This window comes from Xenopus laevis, chromosome 8L (genome assembly GCF_017654675.1).
Source record: "Xenopus laevis strain J_2021 chromosome 8L, Xenopus_laevis_v10.1, whole genome shotgun sequence".
In the NCBI taxonomy this organism is placed as follows: Eukaryota; Metazoa; Chordata; class Amphibia; order Anura; family Pipidae; genus Xenopus; species Xenopus laevis.
In genome coordinates, this window is record NC_054385.1 from 18,390,657 (window position 1) to 18,413,261 (window position 22,605).

At 40.6% G+C, this 22,605-nt stretch overlaps 1 protein-coding gene across 1 annotated transcript in view; it reads left to right on the forward strand.

Annotated features, from left to right (window-relative positions):
• Positions 1-421: 421 nt before the first annotated feature.
• LOC108698239 (protein SCAI) overlaps positions 422-22,605 on the forward strand; it is a 77,903-nt gene continuing 55,719 nt past the window's right edge. The window contains exon 1 of the mRNA XM_018229573.2: positions 422-626. The gene's annotated coding sequence lies outside the window, so the exon portion shown is untranslated. The remainder of the gene's footprint in view (positions 627-22,605) is intronic.

The window sequence follows — 22,605 nt, forward strand, 5'->3', positions numbered from 1 at the left end:
TTACTTGTAAGGGAGGCCCTGGCACCAATGTTTTTTTTAAAAATATATTCTCTGTGGCCCCAATTTGTTTTACTTGTAAAGGGGGCCCTGGTGCCAATGTTTTTTTTTTTTTTTTATTTATTAATAAGGGGGGCCCTGACCTGGGCGGGGTCTATGGTGGGGCTTCGGGGCTGGGGTCCAGGGGCTATGATTTCTAATGGCGGCCCTGGGTAGCGGTTACAGAAATGGCTGCAAAATGGGGTCACCCTCTATTTTCCCGCCTATGTATCTGTCACCAATACAGTGCTCTTCATTTTCCCTGCATTACGCCATCTCTGCCACACGGGGTCGCTTTCCTCTCTCATTTTTTTTATTTTTTTTAATAACCAGTCAACCGAACCCCGAAGCGGAGGGCTGTCAGTGTTGAGCTGACCGGCGGCCACCTAGGCCAGTCAAAGCCCAAAGTCCTCCCTGAACTGACAAGTGCTGGCCAATGAGCCAGTGAGGGGGCGGGGCAGACGGGGACTGCGGGTTTGGTTGCGGCGTGCAGCACAACACAGTGCAGGGCAGAGCGGGGCCGGTGGTACAAGGAAGAGGCCGGGAAGCGGCGAGCAGTGGGGACTGGGTGCTACTAACAGCACAGGCAGGTAAGTGTCAGCTCCATTGCACGGGGAGCGGGGATGTCTCTGAGCACGAACTGTGCTGTCTGCCAGAAGGAGGAGGAGTCTGTCTGTCTGTAAGAGGAGCTGCACTCGGCTACATTCTATTGGGTGCAATTGGGGAGTAATTGCTTTATTCTGCTACAGCATCTTCTCTGCGGGGGGCATTGATTTTCCTATCTTTGTCTACTTACATTGCCTTGTGTGTGTATATATATATATATATATATAAATATATATATATATATATATATATATATATATGTGTGTGTGTATGTATGTATATCTGCACATCCATGCCATTGTATGCTGCTGTGTGCATTGTCTGTAATATTATATATATAAATATATACACACACACACACACAGATCCGGATATTGGGGCTCTCCGTAATTTGGATCACAATTCCCTAAGTCTGCTGTATAAATGCATACATACATATTAAAAACAAAACAAATCTGGGAGGTCTGTGCTGTGTTCCAGATAAAGAAGCCACCTACAGTTCTGACAGCTCTAGTTCAGCAACACCTGGGGGAGGGGCTTCAGGTGATAGGTAATGTCCGTATAGATCTGTTTTGACCCTGCTCCTATGTCCAGGCTTCCCCCCCCCATGGGGTAACTGTTGTATTATAGAAGCCAGTAGAGAGAAGAAAATGGTAGAATTCCGCACGCCGGACTGCTTGTTTAAGGGCAGAGACACACGCGGCAATTCGGGGAGATTTTTGTGGTTTTTTCTTTAACATGGATTAAATAAAGACTTTTGGGCAGAGACACACGCGGCAATTCGGGGGGAGACTAGTCGTCTGCCGGCAGTTCTCCTCTTCTTTGTGGCGACTAATCCCCCAGAACTGCCTTCCCGCTGGCTAAATTGAAAATCGTCGGCGGGATGGCACTTGGAGGCCTACGAGGAAAAAGAAGCGCTCCAAATGCCATCCCGCCGTCGATTTTCATTCTAGCAGGCGGGGAGATTAGTCACCCCAAAGAAGAGGAGAATTGTTGGCAGGCGACTAGTCTCCCCCCGAATTGCCGCTTGTGTCTCTGCCCAAAAGTCTTTATTTAATCCATGTTAGAAAAAAAACACGCTGCTGGCTAGCTTGATGCGTTTCGGGCACAGCTGCCCTTAATCATAAGCAGCATGATAGAAGCCGCTGGGTGCACCTTCCATTACAGTAGGAGGTTGGACGCAGAACAAACCCATTCTAAGGAGGGTTGAATAAAGGACCTGATCTGCACCCAACTTCTGGGTAAGGCGATAGAGTGAGTTGCCCGTCCAACACCTGTGTGCGTGCAGCGATATGTCATGAACCCCTGGGACAGTTGTTGCTCTGTATGTTCTAGTGCATCCCATGGGGCTCAGTTGCACGGCTCTGCTTGGAATAATTGGACCTATTCAGCTGTAGGGCACTGTACCATGGGGATAGTGATGGAGGCGATGGCTGAATATAGATTATAATAGTATTCCAAATTCAGTATTTGTTTCTATTCCCAGTGTTGCAACCCATGTGTTTGACTTGGACCAATGACTTCACGTAGTGTCCCCAGTGTAACATTGGAATGTGCCCCCCTACAGAGCCTTATTTATTTAATTAATTAATTGCAATAATAGATTATTCATACTGCTCCCAATGTACCTTAGCAATGCCACATTGAGATATCATGATCACAGGCTATTTTATTAAAAGGGTAACTAAAACCTTGCATTCCTGCAAAATATTGTCACTGCCATAGCCTGCTCATCAAAAGAATCAGCCCCCCAATCACCTTGCTCCGTACCGGGTGATGCACAGCATACAAACCCCTGCTGGTGGAGGCAGCCCACTCATTTGCAGAGGGACAAATGGCAGTCAGTGTTTGCTTGGATATCACAGGCAAGTGCCATCATCCAATATACTGAAGGACAGTGGCACTGGGAGTAGAGATTCTGTGAATATGGAAAGGCTGCTGTACATGGAGAATTGTGTTGCAATCTTTGGAGAAAAGGAAAAAATTGGGGCTGCTGTTTGTATCATTTTGATTTTTGGACAATGGAACCTCTCTGTCGTTAAAGGGATTCTGTCATGATTTTTATGATGTCGTTTTTACTTCTAAATTACACTGCAAATAATTCACTCTACAATATATATTTCATTCCTGAACCAGCAAGTGTATTTTTTTTAAGTTGTAATATTGATGTGTAGGAAGCCATCTCAGGTCATTTTGCCTGGTCATGTGATTTCAGAAAGAGCCAGCACTTTAGATTGAACTGCTTTCTGGCAGGCTGTTGTTTCTCCTACTCAATGTAACTGAATGTGTCGCAGTGGGACCTGGATTTTATTATTGAGTGTTGTTCTTAGATCTACCTGGGAGCTGTTACTTTGTGTTAGCGAGCTGCTATCTGGTTACCTTCCCATTGTTCTTTTGTTAGGCTGCTGGGGGGGGGAGGATGGTGATATCACTCCAACTTGCAGTACAGAACTAAAGAGTGACTAAAGTTTATCAGAGCACAAGTCACTTGACTGGGGGCAGCTGGGAAACTGACAATATGTCTAGCCCCATGTCAGATTTCAAAATTGAATATAAAAAAATCTGTTTGCTCTTTTGAAGAATGGATTTCAGTGCAGAATTCTGCTGGAGCAGCTCTATTAACTGATGCGTTTTGGAAAAAAAACATGTTTTCCCATTACAGTATACCATTAAGCGTGAGTCTGTTTGATTTCTGCTATTAAAGGTGGCCATACACAGGGAGATCCACTCGTTTGGCGATGTCGCCAAACTAGCGGATCTCTCCCCGATGTACCCACATTGAGCTGGGCGATATCGGGATGATCCGATTGTGGACCCTAGGGTCCAACGATCAGAACGGAGGCCAAATGGGCGGTCGGATTGCGGGGCCGCATCAACTTTCGGCCAGATATTGATCGAGAAAGCCCATCGGGGGGCTCTCCACACGGCCCAATAAGCTGCCTACTGGTCTGTCGGCAGCTTTTATCGGCTCATGTATGGGGCCTTTAGAATAAATTATATGTCATACTTGGCAGTCAATTTATATGTATTTTATTTATCACTAGTCGTTTTATTTCTTTTTAAGGCAGCAGAAATAGGGGACGACAGAATGTTTTATTGATCTCTGAAGGGCTGATGTGTTATTTAGGGCTGTAAGGAAAGCCAGCTCTATTACATGTTCCATAAATGGCCATAATAGCTGATATATAGTGATTGGCAAAGTATGAAGGACACAGCAGACAAAGGCACTGTGATATAGAGGTCTTGCATGGTATGGCCAATTGTTTATATCGCACTGGGAAATAGCCTTATGGTTATTTAGTTGAGTTATGGTAGACATGCTTAATCTGTTGCCAAATATCCCATTGATTTCCCTCAGTAATCAGAGAATGATGCTGGAAGTTGTAGTTCATAACTGATGCAGGGCCTCAGTGCTGATATTTGTCTGTTAAATGTACAGGTATGGGACCTGTTATCCAGAATGCTCGGGATCTAGGGGTTTCCGGATAATGGATCTTTCTGTAATTTGGATCTTTATACCTTTAGGTCTGCTAGAAAATCATGTAAACATTAAATAAACCCAATAGGCTGCTTTTGCTTCCAATTTTTGTTAATTATGTCTCAGTTTGGATCAAGTTCAAGGTACTGTTTTATTATAACAGAGAAAAAGGAAATCCTTTTTAAAAATTTGGATTATTTGGATAAAACGGAGTCTTTGTGAGATGGCCTTTCCGTAATTTGGAACTTTCTGTATAACAGGTTTCCGGATAACCGGCCCCATACCTGTATCTTGAGGTTTTGTAAATATGTATACGGTGGTATTTTACATTTTTATTACTGACTGGGAATATAACAGGGAGATGCCTGTTGCTGTCCTGGCAGGACTAATGTATAGCAATATAATCATGGAGAAAATATTTAGTGATTACAGTATATTATTTTATAATACACAAAAGCCATGAATATCGGGAAAGTTATATCCTTATAATACACAAAATCCATAAATATCTTGTAAATTATATCCTTATAAACGGCGAGTTCTGATGTCATCCGTTATAAACGGTAAGTTCTGATGTCATTTCTGTCACATGACTCACTGAAATTTGTGTATTATAATAAATAAAGTACCCCCAGTTGCAAAGTATGAGGTTATTAGAAGTTACCTCGGAGTTCCATGACCTGTATAAAAACACTCGCCCTTCGGCCTCGCGTTTTTATATGGTCATGAAACTCCTCGGTAACTTATAATATCCTTATATTTTACAATAGGGGGTACTTTATTCACTACTCTGCACTGGGAAATAGCCTTATGGTTATTTAGTTGAGTTATGGTAGACATGCTTAATCTGTTGCCAAATATAGTTCTCAGCTTCCTCCAACAGTTACTAACAGATATAGAAATATAATGGGTGCTGATGGAGCTGTCTCAGCAAGTATCTTTCTCATGTTTCCCCCTTGGTCAAGGGATCATACTTTCATCATCTTAAGAATTTTTGCAGCACTTTTATCAATTGGATTGACATGGAAAATGGTTGTAAAGAAATAAAATTCTGCTACTTCTGTTCTGATTTTCTACTAGAAATGCATACAGTCTGACACGCTGTGCTGCAGTTCAATCTAAGTGTGAACAGTTCCATATGTTTCAATGTGTTTGATTCATCTAACCTGTCAGACTGAAGGTTAAGGTTAAAAATATCTAAACTTCAGCCCTGTAGCCACAGCTCTGAGCTGATATGGCATTCCTGGAGTTGAAACATGTTGGAGGTCATATTTATTATATCTGTGGATATTTCATTGTGAGGATCTAAATATGGGTTACCTCCAAAATCCTGGACAGTGTCTGTAAGTGTTTGTATGTTGTGTCTGTATGGGTTTCCTTCTGGTACTTTGGTTTCCTCCCACACTTCAAAAACATTTTAAAGGGGTTGTTCACTTTCCAAACTTTTTTTTTTCAGTTCAATTGTTTTCTGGTGTTTGAGTCTGGCTGCTCAGTAATTCAGGTGCATATTTATCAAGGATCGAATTTCGAATTGAAAAAACTTCGAAATTCAAAAAGACCAATTGGAATTTAGTTGAAGTTTTCTTTTGGTCGAATAGGTCCATTTTCGATTGAATAGGTCCGTATTCGACCGAAATTTGAATCATACGGATCAGAGGAATAGTGCATTAGATCGAAAAAAAACGTTGATTTTTCAAAGTCCTCCAATTGACTCCAAATAGGTTCTAGGATGTCCCACATAGGCTAAAACAGCAATTCGACAGGTTTTAGATGGCGAATGGTCGAAGTTGAATTTTTAAATTTGGACTATTCCTAAGTCAAACTACACAAAAAATAGCTTGAAATTTAAATTTTTTTCATTTGATAAATCTGCCCCTTAGTTGATACATTTCTCAGCAGCATCTCTGGAGTATAAGAAAATATTGTATCAATTGTAACAGCTGCCTTTAATGAAACGGAGGGATTTTGCTCAGCAGGGACAAAGATAAGAAATGTATCAACTAAATGTATCCATTTAGATCAGTCTACAGAGTCTACGACCTCTACGACAGTCAAAGACCTCCCCTCCCAAGATCTGCTTTAGGGAAAGGCCACACGAGGAGATTTGGGGAGATTTTGTCGCCTGGCGACTAATCACCTTGTCTTTTGCGCGACTATCTCCCCGAACTGCCTCAGCGTTTTTCCCCATAGGCTAGAATGAAAAGTCTCAACACCTTGTACTTGCTAGTAAATGAGCTTGCTTAAATGTTTTCCAGAAAGCTCCGAATTACGGAAAGGCCATCTCCCATAGACTCCATTTTATCCAAATAATCCAAATTTTTAAAAATGATTTCCTTTTTATCTGCATTAATAAAAATGTACCTTGTACTTGATCTCAACTAAGATATAATTAATCCTTATTGGAAGCAAAACCAGCCTATTGGGTTTATTTAATGCTTACATGATTTTCTAGTAGACTTCAGGTATTAAGATCCAAAACCCCAGGTACCGAGCATTTTGGATAACAGGTCCCATACCTGTATCTCTAAAGCATGACTCCCCAAATTGAAGGAAAATACCTTCTATGGAATTCTAGGGCCTAAACATTTCATATAATAGATGCCAGCAACTGCACAATAGAGGATCTATGGCTGCATTTACTAATAGTGCCTGGCTGATTTGAGTTATATCTTATGGCAAATATTGGTAGTCTAGCTGGCGTTTGCCAAGAGCAGAGATTGTATTTTCTCTGCAGCAGCAGGGCCCGAATCCCTGTTTGTGTTCCTGTGAACTAGAGAGGAGTCTGCATTGCTCTGCTTCTTGTAATACAAAAACACACTTGGCGCGCTTGCTTAGAGGCTCTGGCCGCAGTTTCTCGGACCTGCCATGCATCTGTTGCCTGCTGGGTGATTACAGAAAGGAGCAGGCTTTGCCATTTCATTACCAGCGGGCCATTCAGCAGTGAGGAAATCCGATGTAATTTGAGTTTTGCTTAATCCACCCCCTTTTTATGCTTCCCACCTGCTGTTTTACCAGACTCTTATTCTGCCTCAGCTGTGTGTATATACAATAGCTTGGATATAATGATCTACAATTTCCACTACCTGCGTAGTGCTTACTTGCAACCCATCACAAGGAAAGGTGGCCATACACAAGACTAAGTTGGCCTCTTATTGGGCAGTGTATGGGGTCTCGAATGATATCTGGCCAAAAAATAGCTAAGTTTAAAGATCCCGACGGATCAAGGACTTCATCAGTTTGTTGATGCTGTCCTTAGTCCGACCACCTGTATTCTCGTTGTTGTGAGCCTATCGTTGGACCCTAGGGCCCACATTCGGCTCAGCCCGATATCGCCCACCTCAATGGGCATATCGGGGAGAGATGCGCCCATTTGGCAACCTCGCCAAATTAGTGGATCTCTGCATGTATGGCCACCTTTACTGATAAAGATCGTAAAGCTGGCCATACTCAGAAGGATATTAGGGATAATTTACTTTACCCCAGGCCTCCTACCGATGTCTGGTCAGGGTTGGGCTAGACGTCTATTGGGTTGGTTTGAAATTTTTCAAATGGAGGACAGAATACATAGCACTCAAGTATCCTGCTATGTATGCTTTTCTCCGGCTTGCCAAACAATTGGATCTTTGGCTAGCTTGACCCTGTGTGCCAAACCTGCAGCCATTCACTAGTTAATAATATACAGCTTTTAGCTCTCTTTAGGCGCCAAAGTCTGTCATGGGACGTTTGGGGAGTTGCAGTTCAGCACCACAGCTGAAAGGCACTAGATTTGATGTTTATCTCTTTAAATAATAGAATCCCAGCATATTGGGTAGTACATGGCTGTACTTATTTATTTTTAACCGCATATTTCACTTATGGAAATATGTACTTTCTGAACAATGTAGTCGGTAGATTATGTTTGTAACAGTTGTTTGGCAGCTTGTTTCTAAGGCTATAGATTTCGGATCATTTTTCATTTTTCATGTGAATTATTCAGTAAAACATTATCATAGATTATTCTGCAGTGAAGACCTTATTACTTATATTGTATATATGAGTAATTATTCTTTGCAGGCTAAGAGCATCGGAGCTTACACTACATATCCCCTTGCCTTTTGCTCTTGTACTATGTATATTTAAACCCAAGGAAAGTATTTTCATGTAGCTTGTAGTTTTTCTTTACCCCTTAAATGGGTTGTTCACCTTTCAGTTAACTTTTAGAATGATGTGATATTCTGAGACAATTTGCCATTGGTTTTCATTTTTTATAATTTGTGGTTTTTGACTTATTTATCTTTTTATTCAGCAGGTCGTTGCTAGGGTTCAAATTACCCTAGAAATCGTGCATTGATTTGAATAGGAGAGGGTCTGAATAGAATGATGAGTAATAAAAAGTAGCAATAACAATACATTTGCAGCTTTGCAGAGCATTTGTTTTTTAGATGGGGTCAGTCACCCCTCTTTGAAAGTTGAAAAGAGTCAGAAGAAAAAGGCAAATAATTAAAAAACTACAAAAAATACATAATGAAGACCATTTGAAGAGTTGCTTAGAATTAGCCATACTATCACATACTAAAAGTTAACTAGAAGGAATTGTTCAGTGTTAAAATAAAAACTGGGTAAATAGATAGGCTGTGCAAAATAAAAAATATTTTTAATATAGTTAGTTACACAGTTTTTATTTTCACACTGAACTATTCCTTTAAGGGTGGTTCACTTTGAAGTTAACTTTTATTATACTGTAGAATATCCTATACCTAGCAACTATTTCTATTCTATTCTTTCCTAGTTAAGTTATTTGCCTTCCTCTTATGCCTCTTTCCAGCTTTCTAACAGCAGTCCCTGACATAAGCTACAATTTTAATGTCATTTGTTTCATTTATGGTTTATCTCCCCGATCAGCCCCTCTCCTATACATTAAAACCACGGTCTGGTCGCTACGGTGAATAAGACCATAGCAACAGAGAGCTGCTGCTATACCAAACTGGAGAGCACCTGAACAAAAAACAGAACATCAAAATAACAAATAATGAAGACCAACAGCAAATTCTCAATACATCAATATCTACATCATACTAAAAGTTAATTTGAAGCTGAGTTAGCCTTTATATGCAGAGCCACAAAGCACTTATCATTGAGTTGACATACTGTAGGAAATTGTGTGAGACTTTAAAAAGCCTATTTCAAACCCTGCTTTTTAATAAATGAACTTAAATATGAATTTGCTGTAAAACCATTTATAGTATCTTACACTATCTTACAATTTGTTGTGTTCATTCTTACAACCGCATTGCTGCCATGCTGGTTGCCACTTTTAAGCTGCATTTTTTTTTGGTGACAAGAACAGGGAGCTCCTCTCCATTTACACTGCTTACATACCTCCCAACATTTTGGAAATAAAAAGAGAGACAAAAAAGTTTCCACGTGTAGCGCGGCCATTTTTTTTGATCATGCCCATTTTTGTGGCCACACCCCCTAATTACCATGTTAATTTTACAACATTTGGCACGTTATGAAAGTTTGAACATATTTCTGTGTTTTTTTCAGTTATTACAGTTTTGCTAATGAAGGTGAATTGCCCTTTAAGCTGTGAGTCTAACTTTTCCAAAGGGACCTGTTATCTTATATTTTTACAATTACTTATTTGCGTATCTTGAAATTGTTACAAAAGTATCTTATCATCTGCTGTGGCTGTTCTGGGCTCTCTGGCAAAAGCCGATTTAAGTTAGAAACTTTGTTTCTTTTTCTGGCTGTTCAGTGCAGAGAAAAACGTGACTTTCCAGTACAAACGACAGACTGCGGTTTGAGCTGTCAAAAGAGACTGTCCCTCTAAAAACCGGACAGTTGGGAGGTATGTGCTTATCCTAATTGATGTAAAGATCTCTCTCTGTCGATTTATGCTGTATGAGAAACTCTCCACTCTTATGGTACCAAATACACCTCTTTACAATTACCTTAACAGTGGGAAACAAGCACCAGGTGAAGGGGCAATTGGATACAAAAAGATGTGAATCATGGGTATGTGCTGTGTGCATTGACGTAACTAGATGTTACTTGGCCCCACAGCAAATACATTTTAGGCCCCCAAAATATCCAGAGGTTGTCATGTTTTACCAATTTGTATAGAAATTGCTGGTTAATTAGGATCTCATTGGACCCAGTGGAGCAATGAAGTTGCGTCGGGCCCCCTGCAAAAAAACTTCAAAGGGGCCTGGGTGCCTCACCTTTACCTTACACTACAATCACCCGCCCACCGAGTCGCATCCCTGCTCCCCCAGACCTGCAGTCCAGGCCCCCCCTGCTACCGTGGGTTTTGCTTCCTCTATAGTTACGCCAGTGATTGGGCCCCTATACCTCCTGCGCCCCTCTGCAGCCGCAGGGTCTGCTTCCTCTGTAGTTCAGCCTCTGGCTGTGTGACTTGTGCTGCAGAGGTACAAAGAAGCAGTTTTGGCAGACGACCCCTGACATCAGTCTACTCTGGACATTTGTACCTGGTAGAAATAACATAGAACCTTAGTGCCCCTACACCAGTGGAAATAAAAAGAAGTCTCATGGTTTGTCTGCGTCACACACAACAGAGAAATCTTTATATTTGTGCCATCTCCATGGCACACTGAGTGTCACCGCATGATTCAGTGTCTGTACATTGGGATTAGTGCCCATCAGCTGCCCACGTGCCGCCTACACACCCCGGTCGGCAGTTAGTCATGGTCAGCTTTGAAGGAGCTGTTCACCTTTAAATTAACTTTTAGTCTGATGTAAAGAGTGATATTCTGAGACAATTTGCCATTGGTTTCCATTTTTTTATTATTATTTGGGGTTTTGATTTTTATTCAGCAGCTCTCCAATTTACATGTTTTTTTTTCTTTCAATATTTGTATTTCTTTTTCAAGTAACAGACATTAACAGTGTCACATGTTTGTAGTATAAAATGACAATGATATGGCAATTAGGTGTACTTGACATGTCTTGTGAGATATTTGACATAGACATTGACCTGTATTCCAACTACCAATCTTGTGATGGAATGAAATTCAGTTCCAACATGTATATTCATAATGAAACAGTAATACATATGTTATAAAGTAAAATACCATTGTATACAAGCAAAAACATAATACAAAGAAAAATAATAATAAAAGAAAAATACCAAGATAAAGGTGAAAAGTAGAAAGTGGTTTTCCTACCTCTGCAGCCACTTCTAGATCCCAGTCCCCGACTGAAAGCTCTCTATACCTTATCTGGGGGTTAAAGTGTCAGCAGATGGGAAAGGAGAGACCCTCCATACCTGTAATCTATCCAGGGTTGCCACACCTTCAAGAACATGGGAAATGTGTCTAATGCGATACTGGTGAATTTTTCGTTTACAAATATCCACTTCAAAGCTGAAAAGTTTTTCAAAGCTAAAAACTATTAAAAATAATGTAGACCAATTGAAAAGCTGCTTAGCATTGGCCTTCTATAACATACTAAAAGTTAACTGAAAAGAGACCAACCTTTTGAAGTGAAGTAAAGTATGTGCTGGAACCCTAATAATCCAGATCCCACTGAAGAACTGTGATTGTTTTCTAATGGGTTAAAAGCTTTTTAAATGTGCAAATATTTGCCTCTGTCTGCACGTCGTCATTCCTTTCATTGGTATTTATGAGAGGTTGCATGTGCCCATATGTGAGCACTTGTATCCAAATGACATTGATATAAAACTCCAGATGGTGCACACCTGAAATGTGCCTACGGACACCATCTCTCAGTATGGATAAAAAGTGTCAGCTCTGTAGATAGGTGTGTGTGTGGGCAGCATTATACTGTGCTCCATCTGGACCTGTGCCCTGGAAATATAGTGTAGTTATTATGCTTCCATTTGCGGGTGAGCAAGGTCGGGAGCAAATTCCCCCATCACCCGTAACTCCCCCTGCACAAAATCACAGAGGGGGCCTGGAGATGTTTTTTTGTGGAGGAGCCCAGGCCCCAAAGTTACACCCCTAGATATAACATGTCAGATGTTAAGCCGTTTGCAGTGTAGATCACTTGGAACTCCAAGTTTATTATTATCCAGTGCCAGTTTCAGGCAACATTTGGGTTAAATTCCAGCCTTAAATCACTTATTTTATTTATAAACACTGGGCAAATTTGCACCTGGGCTGTAACCCATAGCAACCAGTCAGAGATTAGCTTTTCTCATTAGCTGCAGGTTGAACTCTGAAAGCAGTCATCTGATTGGTTTCTATGGGTTACTGCCCTGTTGCAAATTTGCCCAGTGCTTATAAATGACCGCCACTGCTAAAGAAGCCCTCTGTGCCTGGTGCGTGTTATTTTTAGTCCTTCAATAAAGCCGTTTCTCGTGAGCACAATGAAGCACATTTCCAATTAAAATCTGTGTTGTTTATATACAGGTATAAGATCTATTATCCAGAATGCTTGAGATAAGGGATCTTTCCGTAAATTGGTTCACCATGCCTCTATGCTACTAAAAAAAACATTAAGGGTCAGACCACACAAGCAGATTCGGGGAGATTAGTCGCCCCAGTGACTTTTTGTCAGTAAAAAATGTTTTCCCCTTCCCACCCCTAATTTGCATATGCAAATTAGGATTTGGTTCGGTATTCGGCCGAATCTTTCGTGAAGGATTCAGTCGAATCCAAAATAGTGGATTCGGTGCATCCCTAGGACTGGGAAATGTATTATACCATAACATTTAATACACATAGCAGATGTACAGAAGAGCACACACAGCAGTCCTCTGCACGAAAACGAATTACATTTTACATTAGGAGTCTAGCGGAATTTGTAAATTTAATTTACAAACCCTACTAGTAGCACCCGGCAGGATATATTTTTGTGTGAGTGCTCCTCCTTTGGGACTTTACAAAACAAATATCAGTAGGGAAGCGCAAAATGGATACTCTGGTGCAGTAACCTTAATTAATTGATAAAGTGCCAAGTGCAACATACTGTGCCATGATAATTTTGTAAAACTTGTTTAGAAAAGTGCCATGTTCTGTGGACCCTTAAGACAAGTTATACCAAGGATGATATGTCAGCCACCCAATTGAAAAATGGCCTACCCACCAAACTATAAAAGTAAATACACATCAACCAAGTTTATGCCGAGTCCATGGTGAAAGGGAAAAATCATACAATAGTACAGACGTATTTATTTTAAAATAATGTGCCCCAAAACTGGGTATACTGTACTCGCAAAGTAAGTGGAAAATGAGAAAGTCATAAAACAGGAAGACTGTTCCTGATCTTTAACCTGCTTCACATGGAACGCCACGCTTCTTACCTTTGGAACACACACTATAAAATATAGTGGGGCTTCAAATATATAGTAGGCTTCAAATATAAACCCCTATCTGGCTGCTAACAAGCAGGCAGTAGGGATGGGCGATTTTTTTCGCCTTGTTTCGCCTCGGAAATGATGCCCATAGACTTGAATAGTGTTGCATGTCAAAAAAAAAATGAAGCGCATCAAATACATTTTGCCACCTATAGAATTTTATGGTTGTCTGCAAATTTTTAGCAAATGTAAACGGGTCAAACTCGTCCATTGAAATGTACTTCCCCTTTAATCAAAATGTCCTTCTGCTTCTCCAATTTTTATTATGCACATTTAGGGCTTTAGCACACGATCAGATTCGGGGAGATTTAGTCGTCTGGTGACTAATCGCCTCTTCTGCGGGGGGGGGGACAATCTCCCCGAACTGTGCACCAATGCACTTGCGGCGCTTCGATTTCCTCGTGAGGCGACTTCAGAGATCGAAGCGCTACGAGTGCATTGGCGCTGGCGTTTTCTCATTATAGCAGGCCGAAGGCAGTTCAGGGAGATTGTTGCCCCGCAGAAGAGGTGGTTAGTAGCCAGGTGACTAAATCCCCCCGAATCTACCCGTGTGCTAGCTCCCTTACTAATATTTAAATTTTTTTTCTTTGTTACAAGTTTTCACTGCATGCTCCATCTAGTGGCAGAATGCAGAATCTATTCATTGTTAGCTAGGATAAAAATATGAATAAATGTACCTCAACACAGAGTAATTTTTAGTGCCTTAGTGGCTGTGCTTATCACTATAATGTGTTCCACAGATTTAAACATGAACTGTACACCTTTTGTTCCCCTCTTCATAATGCTACTTTATGTACTTCACCTGCTGTTAGTGTGTATCTGTTTTCCTTAAAGTATTTGGCCTTTAGTTCTAGTAATAAGGTGGGTGGTACATTGGTGGGTGAACTAAATTGCGCCCCTTCCTTAGATAAATGTATTTCTCTGCAGCGTTATTAAAATATACGTGCATTAACAATTTGAAATGTTTTTTTAATACATAATGTAATTGCATTTACATTCTGTGTGCTGCTGGTGTCGACACTCAAGCCAGAACTAGAAATGATCAATCCAGTTGCAAACCCAAGTTGCTTAAGATGGCCATAGATGCAAAGATCCGATTGTACGAATACTCGATTCGTGCGATTTTAGAACCGTGTGTGGAAGGTACCGACATTTTTCGTCCCATGGAGATCGATCGTTTGGACGATCAATTAAAAGATTACTGTCGGCTGACAATAATATCTCTGCATGTATTGCCGATCTGACGATATCGCTGTGCGCTTCCCAGTAGAATTTGTCGGGCATGATTTCTGTGACAGGCAGGACATTGGCTGGTTTGTTCTCTTTGCTGCTTTATTTTATAGGAATGTTTAGTGGCAGGTCGGGAGATGGCACCATCCAATATGAAGGTTAATCTGTCCTGCAGTGGGTCGGGTACCCGCCTGTTACAAGCAAAAACCTGCGATACCCTGCGGGTTACGGGTAGAAGTTCCGGGTGCGGGTGTAGAGGCGGGTCGGGCTGTTGGTCTTCTCAATATCAATTTTAACTGTTTTTTCGGATCACATCTACTTCCAATGATGTCACTTCCGGTTTACAATAACAGCACTTCCGGTTTTACGCCTTTCCCCTGTTCACGCCCACTTCCGATGATGTCACTTCCGGTCTACAATGACAGCACTTCCGGTTTTACTCCTTTCCCCCTGTTCACGCCCACTTCCGATGATGTCACTTCCGGTTTACAATGACAGCACTTCCTGATTCTTGATGGTCAGTAGGTCGCGGGTCCGGGTTGGGGATAAGGTACTTGCGGGTTGGGAAGTGGGTCCAAGCGGGTAAGAATGCGGGTCTCGGTTGGGGATTGCAGGTTGTGGGTACGGGTCAGGTACGGATTCCAAAAAATGGACCTGCGCAGGACTCTTATCTGCAGGACTCTTATCTTGTCTATGGCCAGCTTAAGAATGGCATCATCTTATCTTTTTATGCAAAAACACTGATTTTTATGTTGGTGACATAAAGAGGTACAAATTACTATGGGCCCTTATTTGAAAGGTAATTGATTAGTTTATGAGGAAATAGAAGGCAGTTTGACTGTTTAATGTTAAGAATGCCCTGCAGGTGTGGGGGGGCCCACATCCAGCTTTGTAATGCAAGCCAGTGGACCCTGAAATAAATTCCATTAGTTTATTTTTTATTTCAAGCTGAAGCCTACTTCTGCTCCCATTGATCATAGCCTGAAGGTCAGTGAGTAATGTCAACCCAAAGAAGCACACAAGCTAGGCCTAGCATCTCTTTAAAGCCAAATGATCTGGTTATGTCCTTATTATTAGACTTCCTAGGCATTGAATGTTATAGTGTGAGAATAAATCACTTTGTCTGGGAAAGAAGGCATTGGAATGCTCTTTAATATTAAAACACAGAGAATCATATCTACCTAGTGTGCAGTCTTTTCTTTTGTGCCCAATCACAACTCCCAACATTTTGGAAAGAAAAAGAGGGTCAAAAAACTTGTCGCGAGCATTGCGGCAAATTTTTTTGACCATGCCCATTTTTGTGTCCACACCCCCTAATTACCATGTTCATTTTACAAAATTTGGCAGGTTATCAAAGTTTGAAGATATTTCTGTGTTTTTTTTTTCAGTTATTACAGTTTTGCTAATGAAGTTGAATTGCGATTTAAGCCGAGTCTAACTTCTTCCAAGAGACCTGTTATCTTATATTGTTACAATTACTTATTTGCTTATCTCGAAATTGTTACAAGGTATCTTATCTGCTGCTGTGGCTGTTCTGGGCTCTCTGCTAAAAGCCAATTAAGTTAGAAACATTGTTTCTTTTTCTGCCTGTTCAGTGCAGAGAAAAACGGGACTTTACAGTACAAATGAGGGACTGCGGGTTGAGCTGTCAAAAAAGGGACTGTCCCTCTAAAAACTGGATAGTTGGGAGGTATGTCCAATGTCCCGCTCTCTAGTAATGGGGGGAGCACTATTGCATACCTCCCAACATTTGGAAAATAGAAAAAATGACCACACCCATTTTATGGCTGCACTCCCTAAATACCACATCCATTTTACAAAATTTGGCAGGTTATGGAAAGTTTGATCACATTTCTGGGGGTTTTAGGGTCAGGTTTTATGTGTTAATACAGTTTTGCTAATAAAGGTGAATTGCCCGTTAAGCTGCAAGTCAGTTTTCCCAAGAGACCTGCTTATCTTATTTGTTACAAATGTTTCTTTGCTTATCTTAAGTTGTTACAAATGTATCTAAGTGCAGCTGCCACAGGACAGTTGGCAGGTATTTTATTGTGCTCTCTGCACTACGGATTCTGCCCCTGGGCCCCCTCCAGAGCAAGATAGATAAGCACTGCAGGGTGAGGGGGGTGGTATAGCAGGGGGCTATGGGGGGGAGATCCAGCTAGAGAATTGCTCCTGGCGAGGATCACACATAGTTTTATGTATGAGCTAAATGTATGAGAAAACCCACTCAACTTACCTACCAATTCAAAAGGTAAAATCTCTTAATTTTAGGCTGTGACCCCAATCTGCCAGAAAGCACACTCAATTTTTAACAAGTGCTACCCTTTGGGTATCTAGTATTTGGGTATGTACATTCTTCTGAGTTGGACCATGGGGTGGGTCCAACTGAGCTGAAGTTACAGGTATCAGATTTAAAGACATTTTCCAATTACTTTCAATTTTCTATGTGTCACTGTTTTTCTAATATTGAAGTGTAAAGTGTAATTTTCCACCTTCTAAAGCAGCTCTGGGAGGGGGTCACTGACCCGGTGAACTGTTCTAAATTGATACATTTAGTAGATACATTTCTTATGTCCCTGCTGAGCAGAATCTCTGGGTTTTATTACAGGCAGTTGTTAGAATTGATACAATAGTTGCTAATACTTTAGAGATGCTGCTGAGAAATGTATCAACTAAATGTTGCAAAATTCTAAGAGTTTTAGGGGCAGATTTATCAAGGGAATTTTCAAAGTAAAAAAATTCTAAATTCAAAGTAATTTTTTGGATAGTTCAACCATCGAATAGGATACTACGACTTTGATTCGAAGTAAAACCGCTCGAATATTCGACCATTCGATAATCGAAGTACTGTCTCTTTAAAATACTTCAACTTCAATACTTTGCCAAAATATACCTGCCAAAGTGCTATGTTAGCCTATGGGGACCTTCCTGAGCATTGTTCTAAGTTTTTTGAAGTCGAAGAAAAATCGTTCGATCGATAGATGAAATCCCTTTGAATCGTTCGATTCGAAGGATTTCATCGCTCGATCGAACGATTTAACTTCGACCGCAAAACGGTCAAATTCGGTGAAGAAAACTTCGACTTCGATATTCAAAGTCGACGTAAAGCCATTCGATGGTCGAATTTCGCAGTATTTATCAATTCGAAATTCGACCCTTTATAGATCTGCCCCTTAGAGTCTGCACCTGAATTACTGAGCTGCCAGACTCAAACACCAGAGACAGAAACATTCAACTTTAAACTTTAAAACATCTGAAAACTACTGAACTGAAAAAAGTTCTGGAAGGTGAGTAACTTCTTTAATTGGTATTTTTTTTTTGCCTTTTTTTTTCATTTTTACAGTTTTTGCATTATTTGCCCTTTTCTTCTGTTTCTCTCTTTCAAATGGGGGTCACTGACACCATCTATAAACAAATAATCTGTAAGGCTACACATTTGTATTACTCATTTTCTATTCAGGCCCTCTCCTATTCATATTGCAGTCTCTTATTCAAATCAGCGCAGATTGCTGAAATTGCAAACTAGGGATCTGCTGAATAAAAAGCGAAATAACTCAAAAACCACAATTAATAAAAAAAATGAAAACCGGTTGCAAATTGTCTCAGAATATCGCTCTCAAGATCATACTAAAAGTTAAGTCAAAGATGAACAACCCCTTTAAGGAGCACAGGTATGTGATCTCTTATCCAGGAACCCATTATCCAGAAAGGTCCGATTTACAGAGCCAATTTAACCAAAGAATTGCAATTTTAACGATGTGCTCCCGACGGGTCCTCCCGATCGATATGAGGCCAAAAATCAGCCAAATATCGATCAGTCCAGTTTGATATTTTTTAATGATCCAGGACTGCATTGGCTAGTTGATGCGGCCCTGAAACTCGTCGGCGCCCATTCGTAGCATTTTAATCCGTTCGATTCACCCGATATCGCCCAGCCGTTAGTGGGCACATCGGGTTAAGATCCGCTCGATTGGCAACCTTGCCAAACGAGCGGATTTTATAGTTTATGACCACCTTTAGGTGAGGCCTAGGTGTGAAGCAAAAGTTTCACTTTTTGTCTATATCTATATGAAAAGATGTGTCTGTTTAATCCTGCAGAATTTTTGACATGCAGTTTCAGATTTGAGTCTGGTTTGGTGTCAGGCAGTGGAGGGGGGGGGGAATCCCTTTTTTGGGTTTGCCTAATAGCAGTATATATATTATGTGTATATTTATTAAATACAGTAGGGGGCCGATTCACTAAGGGTCGAATTTCGAAGTTAAAAATACTTCGAAATTCGACCCTCGGATTGAAATCGAAGTCGAAGGATTTAGCGCTAATCCTTCGATCGATCGATCGAAGGATTTTTCGTTCGATCGAACGATTAAATCCTTCGAATCGAACGATTCGAAGGATTTGAATCCAACGATCGAACGAAAATCCTTCGATCAAAAAAAGGTTAGCAAGCCTATGGGGACCTTCCCCATAGGCTAACATTGACTTCGGTAGGTTTTACCTGCCGAAGTAGGGGGTCGAAGTTTTTTTTAAAGGGCAAGTACTTCGACTATCGAATGGTCGAATAGTCGAACGATTTTTCGTTCGATTCGTTCGATTTCGTTCGAATTCGAACGAATTTAACCAATTCGATGGTCGAAGTACCAAAAAAATACTTCGAAATTCGAAGTATTTTTCATTCGAATCCTTCACTCGAGCTTAGTGAATCTGCCCCCAAGTGTCTATTGCTGTGCTGCATAAATGTATTATTTCCTTATCTGATCTTTCCGATGCAATTTTTATGAAAATGTAACATATTGGCTGGCTGTTTATGGGTTCTGGCTGCATAGAGAGAGTTGGCTGTCACCTCCCCAGCAACAAGTTACACCACAGAAGCAGCTTCTGTTGTACATGTTTGGGGAAATTAGAGTGTTGATTAACATTTTATGGAACAAAAAGCGGAAGGCAGGTCCAGATCCCCGGCAGACACAGCAGAATTCCTCCCGCGCTCCCAGCTGCCGCTGGCATATATACGCACTAAGAATATCTTTGCTTTTCCTAACATATTTTTTTCCTGATCATCTTGGCTCGAAAATAAAGGAGGCCCTCTCATATTTCCAGAGCAGTAGAAGAGAACAGAGACTGGAGCAACTGGCTCCTCTGGTTGCTTTAGTCCTGGACTAGGAATCTGTGGTTTCTTGCAAATTCCAGATGGGCAGCTGTAAGATGCCATAGAAAGTCACTATTTAGCAGGCTGGTGGTGGTGGGGGGGGCTTTTGGGGCCTCTGTGTACTTCAAATGCCAGGGCCTGTTATGTATCCCAGTCCAGACCTTGATGTGGCATTGATGTAATGCGATATAAAAAAGTGCTTAGGGTCGCTTAGGGTTACTGTGACGCTTCCCATGACCAGAGTTGCGATAAATAAGTTACAAACCCCATACGGATTACTTTTAACTACCAGGTTCTGTCATTACAGCCCTTAATCATGTGCTTTTGGGGCTGGTGTATGCATGTGTACACCTCCCCACAAGTCTGGCTACTTAAGTGAAGGTGCATAGAAGAACTCAGCACATGAATACATTGCTTAAAAGAGAAGGAAAGCTACCAAAGCAGTTTATTGCCAATAGATTAGCCACAATAGTGCAAACGAGAGCATTATATTTATTCTGCAGAATGCTTTACCATATCTGAGCAAACAGCTCTAGAAGCTCTCTGTTGGTTTAGGATAGCAGTTGCCATATTATTACAAGTGATATCACTTCCTGCCTGAGTCTTTCCCTGCTCATTGCTACTCATTGCTCTGGGCTTAGATTACAGCAAGAAGGGGAGGTGGGAGGGGAAGAGGGAGAAAGGAGCAAACTGAGCATTCTCAGGCCCTAGCCCTAGAGTTTTATGCTGGAAACAGGAAGTCTGATACAGAAGCCCATGTATACACAATAGAAGGAAAGAAATGTGATGTTTCTTTTGACAGAGGACAGAGCAGCATTACTTTGAGGGTTTTTATAGTGTATTTATATGTGATATATATTCTGATAAATCTTACTTAATTTTAGTTCTCCCTTAATGCATGCGGTTAACCCTAGATTTTGGGGTGGATGGCCACATTGGAGGAGCTGTGTAAGGTACAGTATGTGTTTTTTTTTAGCAGTACCTGTACATGGACCTTAGCTTATTTGGAAAGCAGAAACTGTTTGAAATGTAGCGTTGATATTCATTAAGCACTAGTGTGCTCTCAGCCTTTAGGCAAGAGATTCTGGCAATTGCATTTCAGCTAAAAAGATATGGCCATCCCTGGAGTAGAGTGTAAAATATCAGTTGTAGGCACTGGCCCGGTTGTTTATATACAGATTCATGGGAGCAATATGAAAGAGAACAAACATAAAACAATAGCAGCAGATGGGAACATTGTACTTTTAGGCAGAATGAGTAATGTTTGTGGCTGCAGCATGATCCATCGCTCTTACGTTAATTGCAAACAAGTTACCTACAGAAAATGATTGCAAAAACAAAGATGATGGCCTCATCAATCTGCAAAAACTATATTTTAAATTATCTCTAAACTATCACTAATCTAATTATAAAAGGATAATGTTTGGGGTAAATTTTACAAAGAACTTGGAAAACTCATTAGCGAGCTGTTTTTTTTTTAAGTAACAAAATATACTTTATATGGAAATATTAATGCAATTACAGTTTATTACCCAAATGTGTTGTCTCTGACTTTCTTATTATGACTCAAATTTTTATAGTTTAGGCTTCTGTTTTAATTTGCAGAGTACTAAAAATGGATTAAAAAGTAAAACATGTCTGATTATTCATTACCTTGTAGTAAACTAGCAAAGAATTTTGGAGTACCAATGTCTGTGCAGGTCTTTCGTTTATCCCGCATCTAATTTTGAAATCTGACATGGGGCTAGACATATTGTCAGTTTCCCATGTGCCCCCAGTCCTGTAATATGCTGTGATAAACTGTGACTTTTGCTCTGATAAACTTTGATAAAATGTATTTTAATTTTTATGAAGGTCCAAATTACAGAACGATCCATTAACCAGAAAACCCCAGGTCCCGAGCATTGTGAAGAACAGGTCCCATACCTGTATTTAAAAAAATTATGAAGCCCTCATAGATGCTGTACTACTTGCCATCTACATACATGGGTTCTGTTGTAATGGAGGAATGGCGGGCAGAGAGCAATGTTCTTCTATAATGCTGACTCATTACATTTGTGTCCCTGAACCAATCATGTTGGTTTATGAAAGCCAAGAGGTTTTTAAATTCAGTCTCATGTTTACCATAAAATCGAGCAGCAATTTTAATTTTTATTAAAGGGTTGACAATACCTGTGCCTGTACACCAACTTAAGGATTTTGGTGGTGTTGGATTTCCTTTTATTCAGGCACTAAGAAATCCCCAACCTTTGCATGTACAGTGAATAGAATGTACAGGTATGGGACCTGTTATCCAGAATGCTCGTGACCTGCGGTTTTCTGGATACGTCTACTAGAAAATCATATAAACATTAGATTAAACCAATCAGTGACTTTTGCTTCCAATAAGGATTTATTATATCTTAAAAGATAATAAAGGGCTGACACATACCAGACCACACTCCGCAAATAGTTAATAAAAATAAATAAATAAAAAATAATAAATAATTTATTTATGCAAAAAACATCACAGCAAGTGCCCCTAAGGCACGAAACGCGTTAGGCTTGCTGTGATGTTTTTTGCATAAATAAATTATTTTTAACTACATATATTTACAGAGTGTGGTCTGGTATGTGCCAGCCCTTTATTATGTATTTGCATATTTTGCCTCCCCAAGCTGAAGGTCTGGGGCTTGAGCACCTGGCCCAGTGTCGGACTGGCCCACCGGGAGTGGTGTCATTGGGCCCTCATACTGTTAAACTTTTGGCCAATATCATGGCCATTCCCTATTCTATGAAAACAATGAGGCTAA